Below are 14,235 nucleotides of genomic sequence, written 5' to 3'. Positions count from 1 at the left end.
TCCTCATAACTCATTGAATTTTTCATTTATTTGCAGATCAAATTGACCCTCATAATGGCAGAAGTATGACTCGGTGTTTAAGAAAGAAAATTTCTCAAAGTGCTACTGGAAGCACGAAAACATCATGGAAGTGCAAAGACAATTTAGAAGACATTTTCACAAAGATCCACCAACGCGACGCACCATTGCTCGCATCCGAGATAAGTTTGAAACAGATGGAACTGTGCATGACATCCATAAAGAGTGTTCAGGAAGACCACGGTCATCAACCACCCCCGCAAAGGAAAATCAATTGCTGGAAACCCTCCACCGATCCCCACGGAAATCTCTACGACAAATGGCTCGTGAGACAGGAATCCCAAAATCAAGCGCCCATCGCATTTTGAAGCGAATTAATTGGAAAAGTTACATTCCAACATTAATCCATTGGTCCGCGTAATCGGCTGTGTTTGGAACGTGATGGTCGTCAGTTTGAACATTTGTAAACATGCATTTATCCATTTATACATTTAACCATTAATCTTGTTTCTAAGTCAATAAACAACGCATTTATTATCATTTAAAGAGTGAGTACATTATTTTGGGACACCCTGTATATATATATATATATATATATATATATATATATATATATATATATATATATATATATATATATATATATATATATATATATATATATATATATATATTGTTACGGAAATGTCCCTTATGGGACTACTAAGTATAGGATTAACTGAGATCCCCCATTAAATGCCTGTTTAGGTAGGTTGTTTGGCAAAGTGTACGATAAATGTGTGTCGGGAGGTGTAAAAGACTGTTTTTATGTTCATACGGTGGTGAAACAGGGGCTCGATCTTCTTCCTCCCCTCTACGGACAATAGGCCCCTCCTAGTCAGCTGAGGAGGTGTGGCCTAGAGAGATAGGTGTGGCCTGGAGAGGTAGTGACGCGAAGGGGCGGGGCTTTTTGTTGGCAGTCGCCTGGAGAGGGGGTTGAAGAAACGAGGGCAACAAGTGAGCTCTGAGTTTGGAGAACGGCAGTCGCCGAGAGAAGGAACAAAAGATCAGTGTGGGGGGCAGTCGCTCTTGAGGCGCGACGTGTTTTGAAAAGGAGACAAACAACGAGGCCTCAGGTTGAGGCTCAGTTATGAGCTTGGGAAACTGCAGTCGGCTTTGAGAGGCTGCCTGGACGTGGAGTTGACAATCGACTCGTACGAGGACGTGATTGACCGATTCGGCCTGCGTCTGTGGCCACAGAGCCTCCGTACTTGTTCACACACCAACGGCTCGTCACGTTTGTCGATCCACCTGGGAGCTCAGAACCTCGATTTGGGCCTTGTCTGGAGAACAGGCCGGGCCAGGATTTGTGTGCTGGATCGTGAGAGAGGCCCATCAGATCAGCTGAGGCCCATCTTCAACCCTACGTGAGGTGAGAGCGCGCGGAGGCCACACACGCGGTGCCTTGAGGGAGCGGGAGTGCTGCGCCGCCATTCTTGCCGTGCGGCACGTTCGAGCGGGAGTTTGAACCCGTGGACACCCGCTTGTTACGAGCGACATTCGTGCTTCTTGACGCTTTCCTCTCGTCCATGAGCCATCACCAAGTACTCTGTCTGTCTGCATGCATGCTGTCTGTTTTGTCTGCACGTGTTGTATAAGGCATATTTCAGTAGTGATCCCCTCGAAACTTGCAGCCGTGGTTCCCAAGTTAAGAACGGGTTGATTGTTAAGAAAAACCAATGTCGTGTTTATTGCTTGTGTTGTGATCTCTGATGTTCCCCAACAAATCTGGTTAATTCTTATGAAGTTGCCGCTATGGATTAATTCGTGTCGCGTCGAGGAACGATCCGTTCGATTGGCATATAAAACCAAAGTGGTTACAGACTGGTAGACTCCGCTCGGTCTCTGAAAAAACCAGTCTGTAACCAGGGGATCTATCTCCCCAACTGGCGAGGTACAAGGAGTACGTTGGTAATTGAAGATGCGTGACCCGAGGCCTGTGCCGAGCCGGCCGGTGTTATAAACCCCGGAGACGGTGGTGGTGAGGGTGGCACCAGGGACCGGGTGAGAATCCCGCCACCCTGGATCAACAACATATATATATATATATATATATATATATATATATATATATATATATATATATATATATATATTGTTGTGGTTGATGAAATTCGCAAACCACCATTCAGGTCCCTTAGGTGAGATATCTCTGTAAGTATATGTGTAGTTAGGCCCAAGCCCGTTGTTTCGAGGGAATAAATGTCATTCATTCGGGCTGCGACCCCTCTAGATAGCCGTTTTTCTTTTACTATCTTTATTTTGGACCAGCCGCCATTACTACCACCACCAACCACGTCTCAACAGCCATCACACAACAACCACCAACCGCAACGCCGCTTCACAACCACAGCCACGACCTTTACCGTCACAACTCGCCCTCGCAACCATCGCATCGCCGTCATTCCCGCGCCGCTTGTGGGCACCGATACTGGACTCGTGCAGGGCGCGCACCGAGCAGCGGGTGCAGAAACACCAGCCTTTCTGAAGAAATCGGATCAAAAACGACTCACGCCCACTTCTGTTCCGTCCTATCAGCGAGAATGGGGCGATTTGGCCCCGCCTCCAGGTGCGTCGGAGTAATATCGCTATATGCAGATTCATGGATCAAAAAGCATTCACGCCCACTTTTCCTCTGTCCAATGGGGAGCCAGCCAGAGGTAAAGGGTCGAAGGTGAAGGAGCGAGGCCCCGGGGGCTATAAAGGGCCGCGTTAGCTCGCCGGCAGTTGAGTTGAGTTGGGAAGAGTAGGAGTGGAGTTGGAAAGAGTCAGTCAAGAAGAGTCGGAGAAAGCAGTTGGACGGAGCTGTGGAGAGTTGGAGAGGTGGCGGCGGCGAAGGCAGTCGAGAGGGCGCTCGTGTCAGAGTCGGGGAGCTGCGGAGAGGGGAGGCCGATAACGCGACCGAGGTTGCGGTGGAGACGCTCGTCGCGGGACCCGAGCCAGCGAGATATCCTCATCCCCCCCCGAGCATCAACAACCTCCTCCTGTTTCCCCCCGCGCTGAGATAGTGTGAGAAGGGGGCCCCGTTCCCACCCCATTCTAGACACTGTCCGCGAAGCCCGCGGAGTCGGGGCGCCACCGCCATTTTGCGGCTCATCACCAGACGGGTAGGCTCGACGCGGTCTCGGCCCCAGGCCCGTCTGCCCCCTCATAGTGGAGGGTGGTCCCTTTTTCTTTTGCTTTGATTATATGTGTTGTCGGCGCCGTCTGTGAAGTAAAACTGTATAAGTGTTGCCGTGTGCCCGGTAGTCGGTGGTAGATCTGCATTGTGTTTTGCTTTTACATTTGCTTTTTGTGCATTATTGTGGTGTTTCTTCTTTTACATTTGCTTTTGGTGTATAATTGTATATGTGTGCTATCCGTGTGCCATCGCGAAATAAATGTGCTTTATGTTGAACTGTTTTTCCCGTTTCGCTTCGTCTTTTCCTTTATTGAATCTCCATCTTACTTCACGTAAAGGGTTGGTCGTGGGCTAAAACGCCCGATAATTAATCGAACCGTCGGGGTTGACGATAACACCGCTCGGTTATCCCGATAGTACGGAACGGGTCGCTTAAAGTGGCCCGTGTCCGAAGTCGACCTGCGGCGAGGTGCGATCGCCCAGTCTACCCTCTGTGTGGGTACTTAGGTAGGTCGAATTTGGCGAGCAACCCTATCCCACGCGGGGGGCCGATTGGCACGATCGTGGTGAGGCCGAAAGGCCCACCCGTGACTAGTTCCCGGCGGTAGTCCGAGAGGGTCACGACGGGATTGTCCGTCCGGTGGGCGACGTGCGCGATTCGAGTTACGTGGCCGTTCGCACGCCGGCGGGCACGAATCCGAAACAATATATCTATATATATATACATATATATATATATATATATATATATATATATATATAAAAATATAATATATACATATATATATATATATATATATAAATATAATATATACATATATAAATATAATATATATACACATATATATATATATATATATATATATATATATATAAATATAATATATATATATATATATATACATATATACATATATATATATACACATACACATAAACATATATATATATATATATATATATATATATATATATATATATATATATATATATATATATATATATATATATATATATATATATACATATACATTCGGGTTAGGGTTCGGGTTAGGTGAAGTTACATACAAATATATATATATATATATATATATATATATATATATATATATATATATATATATATATATATATATATATATATATACACAGTAGACTTGGCGTAATTCGTCACCATCGGGACCGATAAAGTGACGACTTAGAAATGTGACGACTTGCGCGTATGCGAACATTCATGATGACTGTGGGGTGAAGGATGAAGTTGCGCGTGGCCTGGACACATATGTGTGAGAGCCGGCTATTGTACCAAAAGGAAAACACAATCCTCGGGGCATAGGTGGGGGTGAGTTGGTGAGTTGGAAAGTGATCCAGCAAAGATGGAATTCATGAATATCAGTTTATCAAAAGTAAAGATAATGAACAACTCTGCAAGACAACTCGTATACCATCGGGGATGGTATGGTGACAAATTACATGACACACAGTCATCGTGGTGATGATTACCACTCAATGCCTATGTGAAAGTGAGTGCGGTAATGTACAAAACAAGCCAATATAAAACCATGATCGGACTTCAACACTAAGCTCGATCGATCCTTTACTTCTTCGTGAAGTAATCCATTATGTTTGACTGCCTCAAACTCTTGGGCATCTGGTGCATGAGAAAGGATTCAAACCGGTCATTGTATTCCATGATGTTGGCTGGGCAATCAATCCTCCAACGAAAGACAGTATCGGCCGAATATTTGGCAGAATCGGCCGAAACCGAATATTTGGCTGAGCCGACATTTGCCGAAACCAGATGATGAGAAAGTCATCGACTCTTCAAAGGACACACATTTCACGCATTTCACACTTCCCACCAACCTCACGATCTTCTCCACTTGTCCAAATATCTTGCCCTTATTCTTCAAGATATCATTCAATGTCTGCCGTTTGATGTCCAACTTCTCAGCTATGTCTGTTTTCTTCATCAGTGGATTTGCCTCACAAAACTGGATAATGTCGTATTTTTCTTGGTTGGTTTTAGTTGTAAGCTTACGCTTAGTCGCTATTGTCCTGCCTGAAGTGCGATCAACGTGTGTACGCAGTTATAAATAGCCTATCACTGGCGGTGTACACCAATGAGCGAGCATCACGATTCCATGAAATCGGGCTTCTCACGAGGCAGCAGTTCCGTGTGACGAGTTAGGAGTGGTAATTTACTTGAGTTTCCATTACGTGGGAATGGACAATATCTGACGACTTAGACGAAGTGACGACTTAGAGATGACGACTTACAGAGGGATGACCCTTTATTCAAAGGGATTTAACATGAGATAAATTCGGGACTTTTTGACGCTGCCGACTTAGGTGAAGTGACGAGTTACACGCTGCCGACTTGCACCTAGTCTACTGTATATATATATATATATATATATATATATATATATATATATATATATATATATCTCTCACACACACACACACACACACACACACACACACACATACACACACACACACACACACACACACACACACACACACACACACACACACACACACACACACACACACCAAAAGTCCGAAGCCACAGGGCAGCGGCCCAAATCCTGTTTGCACATCCATTATCCAGTTAACTATGTTTCTGAATTTTGGCGGCAAAGAAGATATTTGAGTGGACATCCAGCTTTGTGTAATCTATGAAATCACAAAAACCGCCGACTGTCTAATGTGTTGTCACCCGCTACACTGCTGGCTCCAGCATCAGTCAGCCTGAAGAAGTGATGCTTCTGCTCGTTGAGGAGTGTTGTTTGTTCCAAGCATCATCACAAATGAACCACAACACATGGCAACACTGCTAAGCACTGACTAAGATGCATACCCTTCTAACTGGAGATGTGGAGTCAGGTTTGCTGCTAGTTAGAAGAGAAATGTAAGATCACAGCACTATTAAACTTGATTTTACAATTTTAAGTCTCTAGTTTGTAAAATGCCATACATAGAACACACACCTGCTGAGCTGTGTGTGCTCCTGTTACTATCTGTGTGAATCAGACAATATTATTTGGTAGCGCCTTCGATATCATTTGAAAGATGCATTTCTCAACAATTATGTAATCCAACCAATATTAAGTAAAATTGGGGCGTCAGGCAGAGTCCATGCCTGTGGGATAAGCAAATGGACGCAAGACTGTCCTGCAGCTAAACATTCTTAGCTTGACATTGTAGAGACGTGGTTGCATGCCTGTATCAAGTCACGACACACAGAAGGCACTCACCTTGCAAAAAACTCAATATAATGATGTGAAAAAAACCTTTCCCAGGCTTCCTCTTGGAACCGACTTTCCTTCCAACTTATGTCTTAAGTTTGGCACCTTTATCGAAACACTCTCCGGTGAAATACTTGTGTTAGATAAGGGAATATGGAAGAGTTGTTGGAAAGCCCTTTGACAATCATTGCACAAAGTGAACCCACTAATTATTAGCAGTGCTGCATCATTTAGAAATGAATAAAGGGGGGTATCTATGAATAATTAACATTTTAAAAATGTAGATTACTTCCCTTTCCCAATGCCTGCAGGCTGCTTACACTTATTTTCACATCTCTCCTGGCATTCATTCCCTTCCTCACTATTACTAGCACACTCCCTTTCCCCGATCATTCCCTCTTCTCATACTTTTTTCGGTTTTAATTTTCTTATCTTCGACAGGTATACTTAGATATTCCAGTGTAGAAAAGTATAGCGTGAAGAGCTTACTGGAATGAAGCTCGAAATGGATTCACCAATTTTAACAGCAATCTTCTAGGAACGCTATAAATAAGCAAACGAGTATGGTACTGGCATCAAAAATGAACAAAAGCCTCAACAACAACAAAAAAACACTCGGCAAACAAGCATGATCAGGCATCGAGGTTAAAATCCACAAAAAATCACATCTGTTTGGTGCAAGAGTTGCCAACGATCGAAATCAAAGTCAGCAATGCTGCATTAAAACTGCTTTACAAAGTTATGGGGTGTGGGGGTTGTGTGGGGGTTGTGGGGAGGAGAAAGTCTTTCTGGCCATCTCATCGGTAGAAATTGGCAACTGGCCTGGTGAGTTGAATGATGAGAGAGAGAGAATAGGAAAGGAATAGATCATTTGCTTAAAAGCAGACACCGATTTAAACATTCAGGAATTCCCCCCCTCCCTGACCCCAGAGATATTCTTGAACCACCACCAAAAGGTCATTTTGATGTGCACAGGTGGCTCAATGCCTCAAGCTCATGCTATGTATATACGTTGATGACAGAACAGCAAAGAAACATGAATAAAATAAACCAGACTTCAAAATCAGCCAAAAAAATAACTTGCGACGATGTATGCAAACTTAAAAAGTACCAAAGGCACCTTCCAAAGCAGATTTTGTGAGAGTGTATTAAATTAACCCAAATATAGATAACAAATCTCTCATAAAAGCAAATTCATGATACAAATTTGGACAGTTATATTTTCCAGATATTGTCAGCGGACTTGAGCGTTTAGTGGTGGGATTTTTTTATTTTTAAAGTGGTGCTTTGGCTGCATTGGCTGTTCATCTGGTGGTTTGGGCTTGTGGTGCAACTTTGATGGTAAGTATTAAAGTAAATGTATTGGCCGTTATAAGTGTCTGCATTTTCATGTCTGTGATGGGCTGCAAGCATTGCAGTTAGCCAAAGAAGAATCGTATTTTTGCAAATTTATAGGAGCCAAAATTATGCCATCAAGGCAAATGTAGTTTCTTGGAGAAATCGACAATCAAACAGAAGCAAGGTTCAAACGTTGAATCTGCAATGAAACCGACCAACCGCACGATGAGATACAGGAAGCAAACTGGCACACTTTGAAAACAAAACTTTTTGAGATAAAGAGTGTCAGGCGATCAAATCATTTGAGAATTATTGGCAACCACACTTGGTGGAATTGTGGTTAGAGGGGAGAGTGAAGAGATTTCTCCCTAAAATACACCGCTGAGTAAAAACACAAAAAGCACCGCCATAAGGTGGCGTCGCAGGTACCCAATGTGTTTGAGGAGGTTACTTCCCCCAAGATCAACGGCTGTATTTGTCCGAAGTTTAGACCTGTGTTGTCTGGTGTCTCTCCACATGTGTGTGCGTAACTTGTGTGCGAGAGAGCTCTCCCATGAACCTTAAAACTGTGGAAAATAATAATAAGAAGAAGAACCACATTCACAGAACTTTCACGGTGAATGCTGTCATCAGATCACAAAAAATTACTGCAGAAGTCGAGGGATAAAGGGCCAAGGAACCTCACTGCCAAATTAGAAGGGTATCATCTCAGAAATGAAGGAATGATGTGCAGTTGCAATTGCTGGAAAGGAAGAAAAAAACAAAAAACAGAGGATAACCATTATATCTGCTATCCCTATAGTAAGAAAAATAATGATAAAAAAAATCATCAGCCATTTCTAAAGACTACGGTAACAGCTCCGTAGCAGCTACCACTTGGCAGCGTGTTAGCTGATGGCTGAACTGCTTATTCATCTTCAAAAACCACACGTGCAAAGAGAGAACATGTACTCAAAAATCGCAACCACCATGGCAAGACTGTCCTTTCGCATAAGAAACTCAGTCATGGGGAGAGACATCGACACAACCAGCATACGCACAAAATAAACCTTGCATGCTGTGAAATTATGAAGAATTCCACAACACAAACCGATGAGGACAACATCTATATAGTCACCCAGCCAGAAGGTGAACACAAAACCAGTAGGGGTTCCTACCAGCTTACTCTCCAAGTCATTCCTATCTTTCCTATTCACTAAGCCCTCAGATTCAAATCCATCCATCAGAGGTAGCAACATTTTGCTTTTGCGGGTTCCTGGATAGCTGCGAAAAGCAGGTTATGTTTTGCAGCTAAGTATGGAATCAGAAAAACAAGAAACGACGGCCTCCGCAGAAACTACTGGATAAATCACCAAGGTTACAGCCGATAACTTAAAGGCTCCCAGGTGCATTTCCATTCTTCATGCGAAGATGTCGAGTAAATATCAAATGATGAGATCATATTAATTTTCAGTTTTTGAAAGTTATGTCTATTTCCTCTTCCACTGTGGGTGGTCGACGGGTTTCATTCTGACACTGGCAGAGTCACACAAAACACTATAAAAATGGTAAATGCTTCATATTTGCTTCATGCCCAGCCTTTAGACTTTAGAGAATAAAGCACGGACAAACCCCATGGATTGGCATTCCATAAAGAGGGAAGGATGAGAAGGGTGTTTCTCAATTGTACGACTGAGTGCATAGAAAGAAAGGGTCATACAAATAGCATCGCTCCAAGAAATTGTCACTTCCCCCAAGCTCAGAGAGTTTCTCTATACAATAAGAGAGATGTCTGAGAACAAGCTCAAATGAGCTAAGATCCTCGTCCTCTTAATGATGACGTCATAAAAACAAATATGACGTCATTGTGATGTATCAGGTTTGCGATAAATTATTTGTGCCAATGCCCGGCTTGATTCCCGCAAACAAAATTTCAAACAGCTTGCCTAGTTTCGGAGATAATGATATAGGCGATTTCCATTAGGTCAGGTATGGGAGCATGTGCCAGAACAGCGCGTCGCTGCGTCCACTTTCCGCCGGTACTCCAGGGGCCTCCGTCTGGCCATCCCCCAGGCAGATGCCAGGCCCATCCCCATCTCCTTGAGATGATGGTCAACCTGCTGCAACCATGAGGCACGTGGTCGGCCCACTGGCCTCCTCCACTCATGAGACTCCCTCGGTGAGAGAATCTGGTGAGCAGGATCAGCGTCAGGAAAAAGAGCCACATGTCCATACAGCCGCAACTGACGCTCACGGACTATGCAGGTAACAAATCTCATCCGAGTCTCTCTCAGCAACCGCTCGTTGGACACAAAATCCGACCACCGATAGCCAAGGATTCTCCGAAGAGACCTGGTACCAAAGGAATTAAGTCTCCGTCTCAGATCCTTGGTCAGAGTCCAAGTCTCGCACCCATAGAGCAAGACTGGAAGTACCAAGGACCTGAAGACTCGGACTTTCGTCCTCCCGCACAGGTACCGGCAGCGCCACACCCCATGATCCAGTGAATCCATGACTCCCCAGGCCCGACCCAGACGTCTATTGACCTCTGACTCGCAGCCAGCAGAGAAATGAATATCACTGCCAAGGTAAGTGAATCTCTCCATGACCTCAACATCCTCACCACAAACAGAAACAGACAGGACAGCAGCATCCAAGATGTCACCAAAAGCCTGGATCTTAGTTTTGACCCAAGAAACCCGTAATCCCAACGGCTCCGACTCCTCATTCAGCACCTCGAGGACCCCCAAGGGGATGTCTAAAGTCTCCGCAAAGATGACTGCATCATCTGCAAAATCAAGGTCCGAGATCTTGACATTGCCAAACAATGCACCGCAACTTGATCTCTCAGACATCTTCCCGAAAATCCAGTCCATACAAGTGCTGAAAAGTGTGGGGGCAAGTACACATCCCTGACGAACTCCAGTAACAACTGGAAATAAGTCAGAGATGGTACCACCACACTTCACAGCACTCTCAGTACCAGAGTAGAGTTCAGACATCAGATCGATCAGTTTTGGTGGCACCCCACGAAGACCAAGAATCCTCCAGAGGACATCCCGATTCACTGAATCGAACGCTTTACAGAGATCAACATAGGCTGCAAGCAGCCCTTGCCGAAACTCTTGTCTGCGTTCGGTGAGGACACGAAGTGCAACGATACGGTCAATCGTTGACCTCTTTGGTGTAAAGCCTGACTGCTCTGGACGCTGGTGCTCAAGCAGATGGTGGCGAACCCTATCAAGAATTATCCAAGCAAAGACCTTGCCCGGCACTGAGAGCAGCGTCACACCTCGGTAGTTGTTGCAGTCTTGGCGATCACCCTTCCCTTTCCAGAGAGGGACAACAAGGCCCCTCTTCCAGTCAGTTGGGATGATGCCTGTGTTCCAGGCAGAGCACAAAACTGCATGCAACGACACGAGTGCAGCATTTCCACCAGCCTTGAGAAGTTCAGCATGGATGCCACAGATCCCTGGAGCTTTGCCCCGTTTCAACTGGTTCACCGCAGCCCGTGTTTCCACAAGCGTAGGTGGACCACAGTTGATTTGAGGGTCAGCAACAGGGATTGTAACACCCTTGACGTCCAACTCGACAGCTGGGGGATCAGCCTGGTACAACCGCTCAAAGTAACCGGCCCAGCGGGCCTTCACTTCAGACTCCTCTGTCAAGAGCCTACCACTCTCTGCTCGAACTGCAGTGCTCCAAGGGATGGGCTTGGATGAAGGTAATGCGCGAATTCCCCTGTAAGCGGGACGAGAATCACCTGTCCACAGGTGATGCTCTACCCCTTCACAGATTCCTCGCACATAGGCCTCCTTGTCCACCCTCAGTGCACGTACAGTTTTACGCCTCAGCTCCCTGAACAGCTCAGCTCTGCCATTCAGCCTGGCGCTGCGACTCTGGTCAATGGTATCCAGTGTCCCTTGAGAGACAAAATTCATCTTTGCCCTGCGGTGAGCTCCAAGGCATCCACAGGCAACATCAAGGACGGTGGTCTTGAAGGCGCTCCACAACTCTTCAGGACCCCCCAAAGCACCCAGACCCCCCAAGTGTCCACTCAGCCTGTTCGCAAACTCCTCAGCTACTCTCTCATCCCTGAGTTTGGTAACATCCAGCCTAGGCTGGGATGGTACCATTCTCCAGGATTTAAGGTGCAGCTTTAGAGTTGCTACAACAAGCCTGTGGTCAGTATTGAGGAACTGAGCACTCTGGTAGAACCTGCAGTTCTGGATCATCCTCCAACGACCGTCAATGAGGACATGGTCAATCTCCTTTGCCACACCGCCAGCGTTGAAATACCAAGTCCAGCGATGAGCTTGTGGGCGCTGAAACAATGAACCAGCCACCCTAAGTCCATGACTTCTTGCAAAGTCAAGGAACTTAGTGCTATTCTGGTTAATGGTTCCTGACCCATGGGGACCAACACACACCTCATAACCATCCCTATCAGTTCCAGTCGATGCATTGAAATCCCCCAAGACTAGAAGTGTATCTCGTCTGGGGCACTGATCAACCACAGACTCGAGTGTGGCGTAGAATGCATCCTTCACGGTGAGATCACTTGCCTCAGTCGGAGCATAAACAGAGACCAGGGAAATGACACCTAAGGAGTGACGAATCCTTAATCTTATAATACGCTCGTTGACCGGTGTTACCTCAATTATCATTGGGGTCAGCTTATTGGACACAGCTACAGCAACTCCTTGGGTATGGTAACCATCAGAGCGACCAGACCAATAGTAGGTGTAACCACCCACCATTATCTCGCCGCAATCCGGTCTCTGAACCTCAGAGAGAGCTGCAATCCCGATGTCCAAACGCTTGAGCTCAGATGATAACAGAGACAGGTGATCATCCTCTCTTAGGGATAGGACATTCCAGGCACCCACCCGAAGGGACCGCCTCAGGTTAACCCAAGGAGACCGCCGTCTGGTGGACGACACCTCAGCACCACTCCGACACACTCTCCCGCAATCTGACCCAGGGATGTTACCCCGTGGTTTCCCTCCTATCATCAAAGATTGGGGGTCCCGAAGGCTTTGCCCCAATCCCGTCATCCGGTGAGCTGCCCTGCGAAGGGAAGCTGCGCAGGAGGTACTCCCACGGAGTGGGTTTTCAGATTTTTTTGCGTTTTTGCGTTTTGCGGAATGAAGGGTTTTATGGTGGCCGGAGTGCAAATCCTGCCACCAACCTCCTAATAAGAAGTAACCCAACTGCAGGAGGACGTCCGCAGACACAGTTGGGCACTACATATGGATGGCCGTTGGCTCACAAGGAGCTCCTCCGCCCTTTGACAGGTTTTGTTTTTAATCCTGCTGGGTGTCCATATCCAAACACCCTCCTCACCAGAAAACCTGGTGTGGGAGACGGTTTAGTCGCCGCCAACCCGACCATGGAACAGGTTAGTACAGGTTTACATGGTACCTGTAGCAGGTCGCAGATCGAACCTGACCTGACTGGAATTTAGTTAGGGTTAGGGATTTCCATTAGCGACGATATTATGACGCCAACTTTTTTTCTAGGAAGGATTTCCAAAATCAGAGATGGTTACTGCCTGCGCGTGAGCTTTCTGCATATACATGGCAAGTTTCACGAAAATCCGATGAAAACTCTGGGTTGTGAAACAAAAAATGTCAAAAAAATAGGAATGACGTCATAAAAATTGATATGATGTCATAGTTATGTATCATATGTGTGGTAATTCATCTCTGCCAATGCCCTGTTCGATTCCCGCAAACAGAATTCAAAAAAGCTTGCCTAGTTTCGGAGATAAATTTTTCGGTGATTTCCATTAGCGGAGATATTTTGACGTCATAACTTTTTTTCTCGGAGGAATTTTCAAAATCGGAGATGGTTACTGTCTGCGCAGGGTATTTTTACATATATATGCCAAGTTTCAGGAAGTTCCGATGAAAACTGTAGGCTGTGAAACAAAAAAGTCCACAAGAAGAAGATGAAGAACAACAACGTGAGTAAGACTTCGAGATCCTCCACGAGGATCTAAAAATAGTCACAGACAGACAGACAGAGATTGCCAAACTGATCTTCATAAAATTTTCAGAAGTTAATCAGTGAATGCCAGGGAGTGTTTTAGGGGGGGAAAAATGTATAATCTTTGAACAAGTCGCTCCATAGTGCCAAAGCCTTTGTAGCTATGTGAAAGGTAATATTAAATGATCCCCGACCTCATTCCTTCGGAGGTGTAGAGAAGCGTTTTAGGCCCCCACAAAAAAAAAACATTGGAAAAAAATAAAATAAAAGATTAATTTCTTCAAAATGCAAACAGGATTACAACAGCATTGGGCAATGCCAGGTACCCATGCTCGTCTGAAATAAAGTCCACCGTTGCAATCTCCTGTAAATGTCCGCATGCGTGTGCGTGTGCCATTTGCACTGCAGCTCCTCCATGAGCCGGAGACCATGCAAATCAAATAAGTTTATTATATTTTCATACAAAGAAGAATGTATACTGGAGTTGGATAGTAC

At 45.3% G+C, this 14,235-nt stretch overlaps 1 protein-coding gene across 6 annotated transcripts in view; it reads right to left on the bottom strand.

The window, feature by feature from the left end:
- The window catches only part of PPP2R3A (protein phosphatase 2 regulatory subunit B''alpha), a 347,806-nt gene that overhangs the window by 50,173 nt on the left and 283,398 nt on the right, over nt 1-14,235 (bottom strand). The window lies entirely within an intron of this gene.

This window comes from Eptatretus burgeri, chromosome 5 (genome assembly GCF_056783735.1).
Source record: "Eptatretus burgeri isolate ZD-2024b chromosome 5, Ebu_testis_v1, whole genome shotgun sequence".
Classification (NCBI taxonomy): Eukaryota; Metazoa; Chordata; class Myxini; order Myxiniformes; family Myxinidae; genus Eptatretus; species Eptatretus burgeri.
Note: the sequence above shows the minus strand (reverse complement) of the source record. Positions and strands in the feature narration are given on the sequence as shown.